This window comes from Scomber japonicus, chromosome 4, assembly GCF_027409825.1.
Source record: "Scomber japonicus isolate fScoJap1 chromosome 4, fScoJap1.pri, whole genome shotgun sequence".
Taxonomy (NCBI): domain Eukaryota; kingdom Metazoa; phylum Chordata; class Actinopteri; order Scombriformes; family Scombridae; genus Scomber; species Scomber japonicus.
The window spans coordinates 32,171,257-32,182,187 of NC_070581.1; the positions used below are offsets into that span (position 1 = coordinate 32,171,257).

The 10,931-nt window shown below is 45.6% G+C and overlaps 1 pseudogene; it reads right to left on the bottom strand.

The window, feature by feature from the left end:
• Positions 1-10,172, bottom strand: part of LOC128356785 (cryptochrome-1-like) — a 41,850-nt pseudogene extending 31,678 nt beyond the window's left edge.
• Positions 10,173-10,931: the final 759 nt, after the last annotated feature.

Genomic DNA, 10,931 nt, shown 5'->3' on the forward strand with positions numbered 1-10,931 from the left:
TTCTTCCTCCCTTTTTCCCTCCCTCCCTCCCTCCCTCCCTCCCTCCCTCCCTCCCTTCCTCCTTCCTTTCTCACCCCCTCCCTCCCTTCCTTCCTCCCTCCCTCCTTTCCATCCTTCCTTCCTCTTTTCCTTTCTCCCCCCCTCCCTCCCTCCCTCCCTCCCTCCCTTCCTTCCTTCCTTCCTCCCTTCCAGGACTTGAGCCCTTTTTATTGGCTGAGGATGCAGGAATAGTTTTAGTTGGCCACCCTATTTTCACCTTTCACCTGATTCGGTGAGTCATTGTCTGTTTAAATAAAAAAAAACACATAAAACCTCTCAGAGAACATTTCCTCACTGAGAGGCGGAGGCGGAGCGGCACCCTTGAGGAACGCCACGCCTAAAAATGGCAAAACATCCAAGTCATTTTTTTTTTTTTTTTGGAACGTGCCGAGGACAAGTATCCGAGGAGAGAGAGAACAAAGTGTGCCCGGACTAAAAATTCCAGAGCGGCTGGAAAAAATGTGGACATTGGATTACTGAGCGGACAACGTAAGAGACGAGTGTGTGACCTATGAAACTGTAGAAGAAGAAAAAAAGAAAAAGAAAAAGAAAAAGAGGAAGCTTCACTGCCAACAAGGAGATTTAGCTTCAGGGTTTATTGAGTTTAGTCTCTTGTTCTTCTATTTTAAGTCACATCACATCATATTAAAAAAGTGTTGGTTATGTTGCCATGGTGATTGGGCAACAGGTATTTAACTGTCCTTCCTGCTTCCCCTTTCTTCCATCCTTCTTTCCTTCCTTCCTTTCTCACTCCCTCCTAACTTCCTTCCTTCCTTTCTTCTTTCCTCCGTCTGTCCTTCCTCCCTCCCTTCCTTCCTCCTTTCCTTCAAGGTTCAAGGTAATTTTATTAATACTTCTTTCTTCCTTCCTCTCTCCCTTCCCTCCTTTCCTTCCTTCTTCCTTCCTCCCATCCTTTCCTTCTTTCTTCTTTTCCTTCCTTCTTCTTTCCTCCTTCCTCCCTTCCTTCAATGTAACTTTAATATTTAGGAAAGGATATTTATTAATATCCTGTTGTGTTCGAGTCAAGGAAGGAAGGGAGGAAGGGAGTAAAGGAAAGAAGGCAGGGAGGGAGGAAGGAAGGAAGGAAGGAAAGAGAAAGGAAGGAACAACAGAAGAAAGAAAGGAGGATGGAGGACGGAAGGAAGGGAGGAAAGGAAAGGAAATAAGGAAGGGAGGAAGGAAGGATGGAGGAAAGAAGTAAGTAAAGAAGGAAGGTAGGAGGGAGGGAGGGAGGAAAGAAGGTAGGAGGGAGGGAGGGAGGAAGGAAGGAAGGAAAGAATGCCAGAGGAAAGAAGGAAGGAAGGAAGGCAGAGGAAAGAAGTAAGGAAGGAAAGAAGGTAGGAGGGAGGGAGGAAGGAAGGAAAGAAGGAAGGAAGGAAAGAAGTAAGGAAGGAAGGAAGGAACAGTCAAAACAGACGGGTCAATTTGACCCAGGAGGACGACAGGAAGGTTAATAAACTAAAGTAAAACATTTCCTTTCTTGTTTGGAGGCTGTTTCCTCCTCCAGCAGAGAACTATCACAGAGGTAAAGTGTCACATATTTTTTTAGCAGATAAATGAAATTGAAGTTTTTTTTTTTTTTTAGTCATGTCTGCCTGCTGTGTCGTCTCCAGTGTGTGAATGAATCCACCGGAGCATCACAACTAGGTCACAGTCACATAACCGCTGGAGTCACACTAACCTACATCTCTCTCTCTCACTTCTCCTCACACTTCAATCTATTCACCTCACACTCTGAAGAAGGTTCAACTAACCCTAACCCTGACCCCTGACCCCTGACCCTGACCCGTAACCCTGACGACGGTGGAAACGTTTCATCAATCTGTTCAGTCTGCTCACTTAAAGATTTCCTTAACGCTCGGGGGTCAGAGGTCAGAGGTCAGAGGTCAGAGGTCAGAGAATAACGTGACTCCCCGATTGTTAATATCCTTTCTACCCTTTCTTCCATCCGTCTGTCTGTCCTTCACTATCTGTCTTTTCCTCCTTCCCTCCTTCCTTTTGTCTGTCCTTCCTTCCTTCCTACCTTCCTTTTTTCCTTTCTTCGTTCCTTCCTTCCATCTGTCCTTCCTCCCTTCCTTTTATCTGCCCTTCCTTCCTTCCTTTATTTCTTTCTTCGTTCCTTCCTTCTGTCCTTCGTCCCTCCCTTCTTTTCCTTCCTTTGTTCCTTCCTCCCTTTCTTCCTTCTGTCCTTCCTTCCATCTGGCCTTCCCTCCTTCCTTCCTTCCTTCCTTCCTTCCTTCCTTCCATCTGTCCTTCCTTCCTCCCTTCTTTTCCTTTCTTCGTTCTTTCCTCCCTTTCTTCCTTCTGTCCTTCCTTCCATCTGGCCTTCCCTCCTTCCTTCCTTCCATCTGTCCTTCCTTCCTCCCTCTTCTTTTCCTTTCTTCGTTCTTTCCTCCCTTCTTTTCCTTTCTTTGTTCCTTCCTCCCTTTCTTCCTTCTTCCTTCCTCCCTCCTGTCCTTCCTCCCTTCATTCTTCTTTTCCTTCCTTCCTAACCCTAACCCTTAGCTGAAGAGACATACTTATGGCAAGAAGAAGAACCAGTTCAGGACTTTGTGTTAACGGAGTGAAAAGAAATCAATAAAGAGGACAGACTGGTTTTATTTTGCTCCTGTGAGTCAAGGACCTACATTTAGTGAGTGCTTGCTCCAGTTTCAACATATGGTTATCCAACATGATGACCCTGACCTTTGCATGCTTCAAAACATTGGGAGGAGGAAATGGGTCAAGAAAAGCGTGGCGGTGATGAGTGAGCAGGAACGTGACCGGTTGGATCTGTACGATGGACTGAAGATGAAACAAGTCTATAAACAAACATGTGATTCATGACTCACCTGCAACAGTCTCTCTAGTTTCATTCAGTGAGGATCTAATCTGCTCCTGGCATTAAAACACATCTGCTCCGTCACCTCAGGCTCTCCTTCCTTCCTCCTTCCTTCCTTCTTTCCTTCCTTCCTTCCTTCCTTCCTTCCTCCCTCCCTCCTCTCTCCCTCATTCCTTCTTTCCTCCCTCCTGTCTCTCTAGTTTCATTCAGTGAGGATCTAATCTGCTCCTGGCATTAAAACACATCTGCTCCGTCACCTCAACTCAACTCTAATGATACAACGTTCAGGCTCTCTTCCTTCCTCCTTCCTTCCTTCTTTCCTTCCTTCCTCCCTTCCTCCCTTCCTTCTTTCTTCCTTCCTTCCTTCCTTCTTTCCTTCCTTCCTTCCTTCCTTCCTTCCTCCCTCCCTCATTCCTTCTTTCCTCCCTCCTGTCTCTCTAGTTTCATTCAGTGAGGATCTAATCTGCTCCTGGCATTAAAACACATCTGCTCCGTCACCTCAACTCAACTCTAATGATACAACGTTCAGGCTCTCCTCCCTTCCTTCTTTCCTTCCTTCCTTCTTCCTTCCTTCCTTCCTTCCTCCCTCCCTCCTCTCTCCCTCATTCCTTCTTTCCTCCCTCCTGTCTCTCTAGTTTCATTCAGTGAGGATCTAATCTGCTCCTGGCATTAAAACACATCTGCTCCGTCACCTCAACTCAACTCTAATGATACAACGTTCAGGCTCTCCTTCCTTCCTTCTTTCCTTCCTTCCTTCCTCCCTCCCTCCCTCCTCTCTCCTCATTCCTTCTTTCCTGTCTCTCTAGTTTCATTCAGTGAGGATCTAATCTTCTCCTGGCATTAAAACACATCTGCTCCGTCACCCTCAACTCAACTCTAATGATGCAACGTTCAGGCTCTCCTTCCTTCCTCCTTCCTTCCTTCTTTTCTTCCTTCCTTCCTTCCTCCCTCCCTCCTCTCTCCCTCATTCCTTCTTTCCTCCCTCCTGTCTCTCTAGTTTCATTCAGTGAGGATCTAATCTGCTCCTGGCATTAAAACACATCTGCTCCGTCACCTCAACTCAACTCTAATGATGCAACGTTCAGGCTCTCCTTCCTTCCTTCTTTCCTTCCTTCTTTCTTCCTTCCTTCCTTCCTTCCTTCCTTCCTTCCTTCCTCCCTCCTCTCTCCCTCATTCCTTCTTTCCTCCCTCCTGTCTCTCTAGTTTCATTCAGTGAGGATCTAATCTGCTCCTGGCATTAAAACACATCTGCTCCGTCACCTCAACTCAACTCTAATGATGCAACATTCAGGCTCTGAGAGTCACTGCAGTGATGATGATGATGATGATGATGCTTTAAACTGGTGACATTTACTGGAGAGAGACCCAGCTGTTGGTTGAAGACAAAAATGGGGGAAATGTGGAGTTTGGATTCATGGATACTGTTAGATTATATCTTATAAATTTCGTCATTCATTCATCAGTTGTTTGTTTTGGGGGCGATTTGCTTCCTTCCTTCCTTCCTTCCTCCCTCCCTCCCTCCTTCCCTCCCTCCCTCTCGCTTTCTTTCCTCCCCCTACCTTCCTCCCTTCCTTCCTCTATTCCTCCCTCCCTCCTCTCTCCCTCATTCCTTCCTCCCTCCTTCCTTCCTCTGTCCCTCCCTCCATCCCTCCTTTCCTTCCTTCCTTCCTTCCTTCCTTCCTTTCTCCTTTCTCCTTCCTTCCTTCCTTCCTTTTTCCTCCCTTCCTAACTTCCTTCCTTGACTCGAGGACAACAGGAGGGTTAATTGGGCTCTACACTGATGATCTCAACAATTACCATAAAATTTGGTAAAAACATTCATGAACCCCTCAGCATGAAAAGTGATATATTTAGTGATCCTTTGACTCTTCCACTTACTCCATCATAAAGTCAAGATCTTTAAATTTATCCAATAATTTGTCAACTATCTGCTTAACACATGCTTAACGTTGTCTTTGTGAGATAGCACGTGAGCAAAGTAACCCCCCCCCCCCCCCCCCCGAGTACAACAACAGACCTACAGAGCATTTTAAATCCCACTTTAGGGTAAAAATAACTCTGCTAATTGATAATCTGTCATAACCAGACCTGCAGGCATCGAGCAGCTGGACGGGTTTTAGTGTCTTACTATCTGAGCATGTGTTGCTTGTTAGCGCTACAGGCTAACGCTCCGTGTGTCTCTACATGTACATATGGGACAAAAACAAGAGGTAACACACCATTAAACGTGTGTGTGTGTGTGTGTGTGTGTGTGTGTGTGTCTGTGTGTGTGTGTGTGTGTGTGTGTGTGTATGTGTGTGTGTGTGCGTGTGTGTGTGTGCAGGGATCAGTGACCTCAATTCTGTTTTGATTTGTACCATTTTACCGAGCTGGTTCATCGTGCGACCTCTGACTGTGACTGTGACTGTCCACTTTTAGCTTCTGCAGATAAATGGGCCACATTCTGCCATTTCCTCCACACTTCAATTTAAATTCAATTTTTTTCCCCCTTTTCTTTTCTTGTCACCTCAGAAGTTATTAGACTCACAGTTTATACCAACAGATGGGTTCTCCAAATTCCTCCAAGATAAATGTTTAAATGTCTCACAGCTCTAGACTCAGCAGTAGCTTCACATTCACTTCAAATCGCCCTGAGAGACTCCTGGAGCCACCTGGAAGTTTATTAACCCTCGTGTTGTCTTCGGGTCAAGGAAGGACAGGAAGAAGGAAGGAAGTAAGGAGAGAAGGAAGGGAGGAAGGAAAGGAGGAAGGAGAGAAGGAAGGAAGTAAGGAGAGGAGGAAGTAAAGGAGGAAAGGAGGAAAGGAGGAAAGGAGGAAGGAAGGAAGTAAGGAAGGAAAGAAGGAACAGTCAAAAGGGAGATGGGGTCAGTTTGACCCGGTAGGACGACACAAGGGTTAACGAATAAATTGGTGAGGAAGGGACGAAGGATTGAAAGGAGTAAGGAGGGAGGGAAGGAGGGAGGGAGGAAAAGAGGAAGGAAGTAGGGAGAGAAGAAGGAAGGAAGTGAGGAAAGAAGTATGGAAGGAGGAGGGAGCAAAGACAGAGGGAAGGAGAGGAAGAAAGAAGGAGAAAGAAGGAAAAATTAAAGAAAGAGGAAGGAAGGAAGGAAAGAAGGAAGGAAGGAAGGAAGGAAGGAAGGAAGGAAAGAAGGAACAGTCAAAAGAGAGATGGGGTCAGTTTGACCCGGGAGGGACGACAGGAGGGTTAACGAATAAATTGGTGACCTATAAATGATGTTTAGGAATCTGTCGGCACGTGCGTCACTGATGTGCACTTCCTGTCTGGACCTCCACAGCTGCTGCTTATCTGTTTACATTTTTAGTATCCTCCCAATCAGCTGGATACGACCGGGTCACTGCTTCACACACACACACACACACACATAGACACACACAGACACACACACACACACACACACACACACACACACACCGGGTCACCTGCTTCAGTATCGACTCTTCCTGCAGAGCAGCGACTACAAATAGACCTCAGAGCCAAAATGGACCAGAGAGCAATGATATCGACTCTGCTACCCTGCAGAGCTGTTACCACACACACACACACACACACACACACACACACACACACACACACACACACACACACACACATATAGTGACACACACACAGAGACACACACACAGTGACACAGAGAGAGACACAGACAGAGACACAGACACACACATAGACACATGCACAGATAGAAACACACACACACACACACACACACACACACACACACGCACACACACTCACACACACACACTCACACACACTCACACACTCACACCTATTCTAATAACCTACTTCTGAGACCCCCCCCCCCCCCCCGCCTTAGAGAAGGCTACCTGCAGACTGACCTCTATAAAAAGGGGATTATGTGAGCGGAGACTAAAACAAAAGGCTCCCTGTGGCTGTGTGTGTGTGTGTGTGTGTGTGTGTGTGTGTGTGTGTGTGTGTGTGTGTGTGTGTGTGTGTGTGCGTGTGTGTGTGTGTGTGTGTGTGTGTGTGTGTGTGTGTGTGTGTTAGACCAGCCGAGTCGATCCAGGTCAACACACTTCTTTATTTCTGTCTTTTAAATCCACTTAAATAAAGACGGGGGTCCGTTAGGGAACTCTACGGGGGGTTAACACTTCCTGTTATATCGTCCTCCCGGGTCGAACTGACCCCCGTCTGTTTTGACTGTTTCTTCTTTCCTTCCTTTTCTCCTTCCTTTCCTTCCTCCCTCGTACCTTCCTTCCTTCCTTCCTTCCTTCCTTCTTTCCTCCGTCCTTCCTTCCTTCCATAATTCCTTCCTTCCATCCTTCTTTACTTCCTTCCCTCTTTCCTTCTCTTCCTCCCTTTCATCCTTCCTTCCTTCCTTCCTTCTTTCTTCCTTCCTTCCCTTCATCTTCCTTCCCTTCTTCCTCCCTTCTCTCCTTCTTTCCTCCCTCCCTCATACCTTCCTTCCTTCCTTCCTTCCATAATTCCTTCCTTCCATCCTTTCTACTCACTTCCATCCTTTCTTCCTCCCTTCCATCATTCCTTACTGCCTTCCTTCCTTCCTTCCTTAATTCCTTAATTCCTTCCTTCCATCCATCCTTCCTTCCTTCCTTGACTCGAGGACAACAGGAGGGTTAAAAGAAGACTTCTCATGTACATACACAAGAAAAAGAGTAAAAAGCCGACCACTAAAAGCTTGAGAAGCAGAGAAGCAGAGAAACAGTGACATCATGCTGTGAGCTGAATCACTGCAGCCAAATTGACCCTGTCTGTTTTGACTGTTCCTTCTTTCCTCCCTCGTTCTTTCCTTCCTTCCTCCTTTCCTTCCTCTCTCTTTCTTTCCTCCCTCTCTTCTTTCCTCCCTTCCTTCTTTCCTTCCTCCCTCCGTCCCTCATTCTTTTCTTCCTGCCTTCCTCCTTCCTTACTTCCTTCCGTTCTTCCTTCCTGCCTTCCTCCTTCCTTACTTCCTTCCTTTCATCCTTCCATCCATCCTCCCTTCCTCCTTTCCTCCTTTCCTCCCATAATGCCTTACTTCATTCCCTCCTCCCTCCCTTCCTCCTTTCCTTCTTTCTTCCTCCCTCCCTTCCATCCATCCTCCCTTCCTCCTTTCCTTCCATAATTCCTTACTTCCTCCCTTCCATCCTCCCTTCCTCCTTTCCTTCCATCCTTCCTTCCATCCTTCCTTCCTTCCTCCTTTCCTTTCTTCCTCCCTCCCTTCCATCCTTCCTTCCTTCCTCCTTTCCTTCCATAATTCCTTATTTCCTTCCTTTCATCCTTCCTTCCATCCTTCCTTCCTTCCTCCTTTCCTTCCATAATTCCTTATTTCCTTCCTTTCATCCTTCCTTCCATCCTTTCCTTCTTTCTTCCTCCCTCCCTTCCTCCTTTCCTTCCATAATTCATTACTTCCTTCCTTTCATCCTTCCTTCCTCCTTTCCTTCCATAATTTCTTCCTTTCATCCTTCCTCCTTTCCTTCCATCCTCCTTTCCATACTTCCTTCCTTCCTTCCTTCCTTCCTCCTTTCCTTCCATCCTTCCTTTCATCCTTCCATCCTTCCTTCCTCCTTTCCTTCCATAATTCATTACTTCCTTCCTTTCATCCTTCCTTCCTCCTTTCCTTCTTTCTTCCTCCCTTCCATTCTTCCTTCCTTCCTCCTTTCCTTCCATAATTCCTTTCATCCTTCCTTTCATCCTTCCTTCCTCCTTTCCTTCCATAATTCCTTCCTTTCATCCTTCCTCCTTTCCTTCCATAATTCCTTATTTCCTTCCTTTCATCCTTCCTTCCATCCTTCCTTCCTCCTTTCCTCCTCCCTCCCTTCCTTCCTTCCTTCCTTCTATAATTCCTTACTTCCTTCCTTCCATCCTTCATACACATTAAGTATAATTCAACTCTTTTTATAAATCCACATTATTATATAATCATAGAAATATAAGAGTGTGAATATGAGTGATGTCAGTATGAATGGTTCTCATTTATAAAGGCGGAGTGACATCATCTCAATACATATTTCAATCATGATGACATCATGACGAGACGCTGGACAGACACGTTGCCATGACACTTAAAACTAAAATCCTTAATGACGCACGAGTTGTTCCTTTCTGATTAAAATCAGCTTGAAATCGTTTATTTAGAGAAGAAGTTTCCAACTTTTTGGGGTCTGGTGATGGTTTAAATATGACTGCTCTGTTTCCGTCTGACTCTCATCAATGTCTGAATATCTCTAATCTACGAGATCACTTTTACCACAGACGCTTTTTTTCCTTTTCCTCTTTTAAAAGGAATTTTTTTTCACGTCATTGAAAAGAAAGTTCAGATCAGGGATGTTAAACATGCGGCCCGTGGGCCAGATCCGGCCCGTCGAGGGGTCTGATCCGGCCCGCTTTCCTTATTCCTCCCTTCCTGACATCTTCCCTTCCTTCCTTCCTTCCTTCCTTCCTGTCTTATTTTCCTTCCTTCCTTCCTTCCGTCTTTCATTCCTGTCTACTCTTCTCTTCTCCTCCTTCTTCTTTTCCTCCCTTTCATCTTTCCTTCCTTCCTGTCTCATTTTCCTTCCTTCCTTCCTTCCGTCTTTCATTACTGTCTACTCTTCATTCTCCTCCTTCTTTTCCTTCCTTTATTCTTCTTCTATCTGTCCTTCCTCCCTTTCTTCCTTCCATCTTTCCTTTCTTCCTTCCTTCCGTCTTTCATTCCTGTCTCCTCTTTCTTCTTCTCCTTCTTTTCCTTCCTTCTATCTGTCTTTCCTCCCTTTCTTCTTTCCGTCCTTCCTTCCTTCCTTCCTTCCCTCCTTCCTTCCTTCCTTCCTCCATCATTTGTAATGATCCGGCCCACGTCAGATTAAATTGGGCAGTTATGTGGCCCTTGAATGAAAATGAGTTTGACACCCATGGTTTTAGAGTATATTACTGACCACAAATTCGAGATGACATCACCATAGCAACACCAGCAAAACTGACGACACCCCAAAAAAAAAAAAGTTTAGAAGAAAACCTCAAAAGAATGAGCCTAATCTTGTACAGCTTTCATATCTTATTGACCACAAATTCGAGATGACATCACCATAGAATGACATCACCATAGCATGACATCATCACAACACGAGCAAACTGACGACCCCCCCCCCCCCCCCCCCCCCTCCCAAAAAAAAAAAAAAAAAAAGCGTAACTTACCTCCATCTGTTGACCACCGACGTTGGAGGAACCGGCGAACCACGGGTCGAGGAAGTAAACGCACCGCACCGTGCCCGCCCGCCCCCGGATAGCCTCCCGTAACGCTGGGTTGTCATGGAGACGGAGACCTTTCCTGAACCAGTGGATGGAATTTGGGGCCATAATAATCTGACAAGAGAGGAAAAGAGAAGATGAGGATCATGGACTTGTTTCAAACAGACAGAGATGAGCTAGAAATGACTGAATGGAAATAACAGCTCAGTATATACAGAATAAAAACAGCTCACTTTTTTCCTTTTTTTTTTCTTTTCTTTTTTATTTTTTTCTCCCTTTCTAACATTTCACTCACGACTTGTACAAAAACTGAATGTCCCCCCATGAGGAGAGACAAGTGAAGCATCTAGTGTTGCCAACAGTGTGGGACGAGCCAGGAATAGAGCAGGAACAAGAGTTTTCTGCTCTCTCTGTTGGCAGCACTAATATTTTCTATGGAGGCTGAAAGAGGCCAAAAGTAGAATAAAACTTATAAAAGTGGAGCAGCTATAAGTTAGAAACAGATCTCATCACAAAAAGAGAGATATTATATAAGAGCTGCGATCAATGAGGCAATGAGTTGATTGACTGAGGATTTAAAAATATCAACTTTTGAATCTGAGAAACAGACATTTTATTAACCTTCCTGATGTCCTGGAGTCAAGGAAGGAAGGGAAGGAGGGAAGGAAGGAAGGGAGGAAGGAAAGGAAGGGAGAAAGGAAGGAAGGAAGAAGCAAAGAAGGATGGAAGGGAGGAAGAAGGGAAGGGAGGAAGAAGGAAGGAGAAGGAAGGAAGGGAGGAAGGAAAGGGAGGAAGGCAGGGAAGGAAAGGAAGGATGGAAGGAAGGAAGGAAAAGAAGGAAAGGAGGATGGAAGAGAGGAGGAAAGG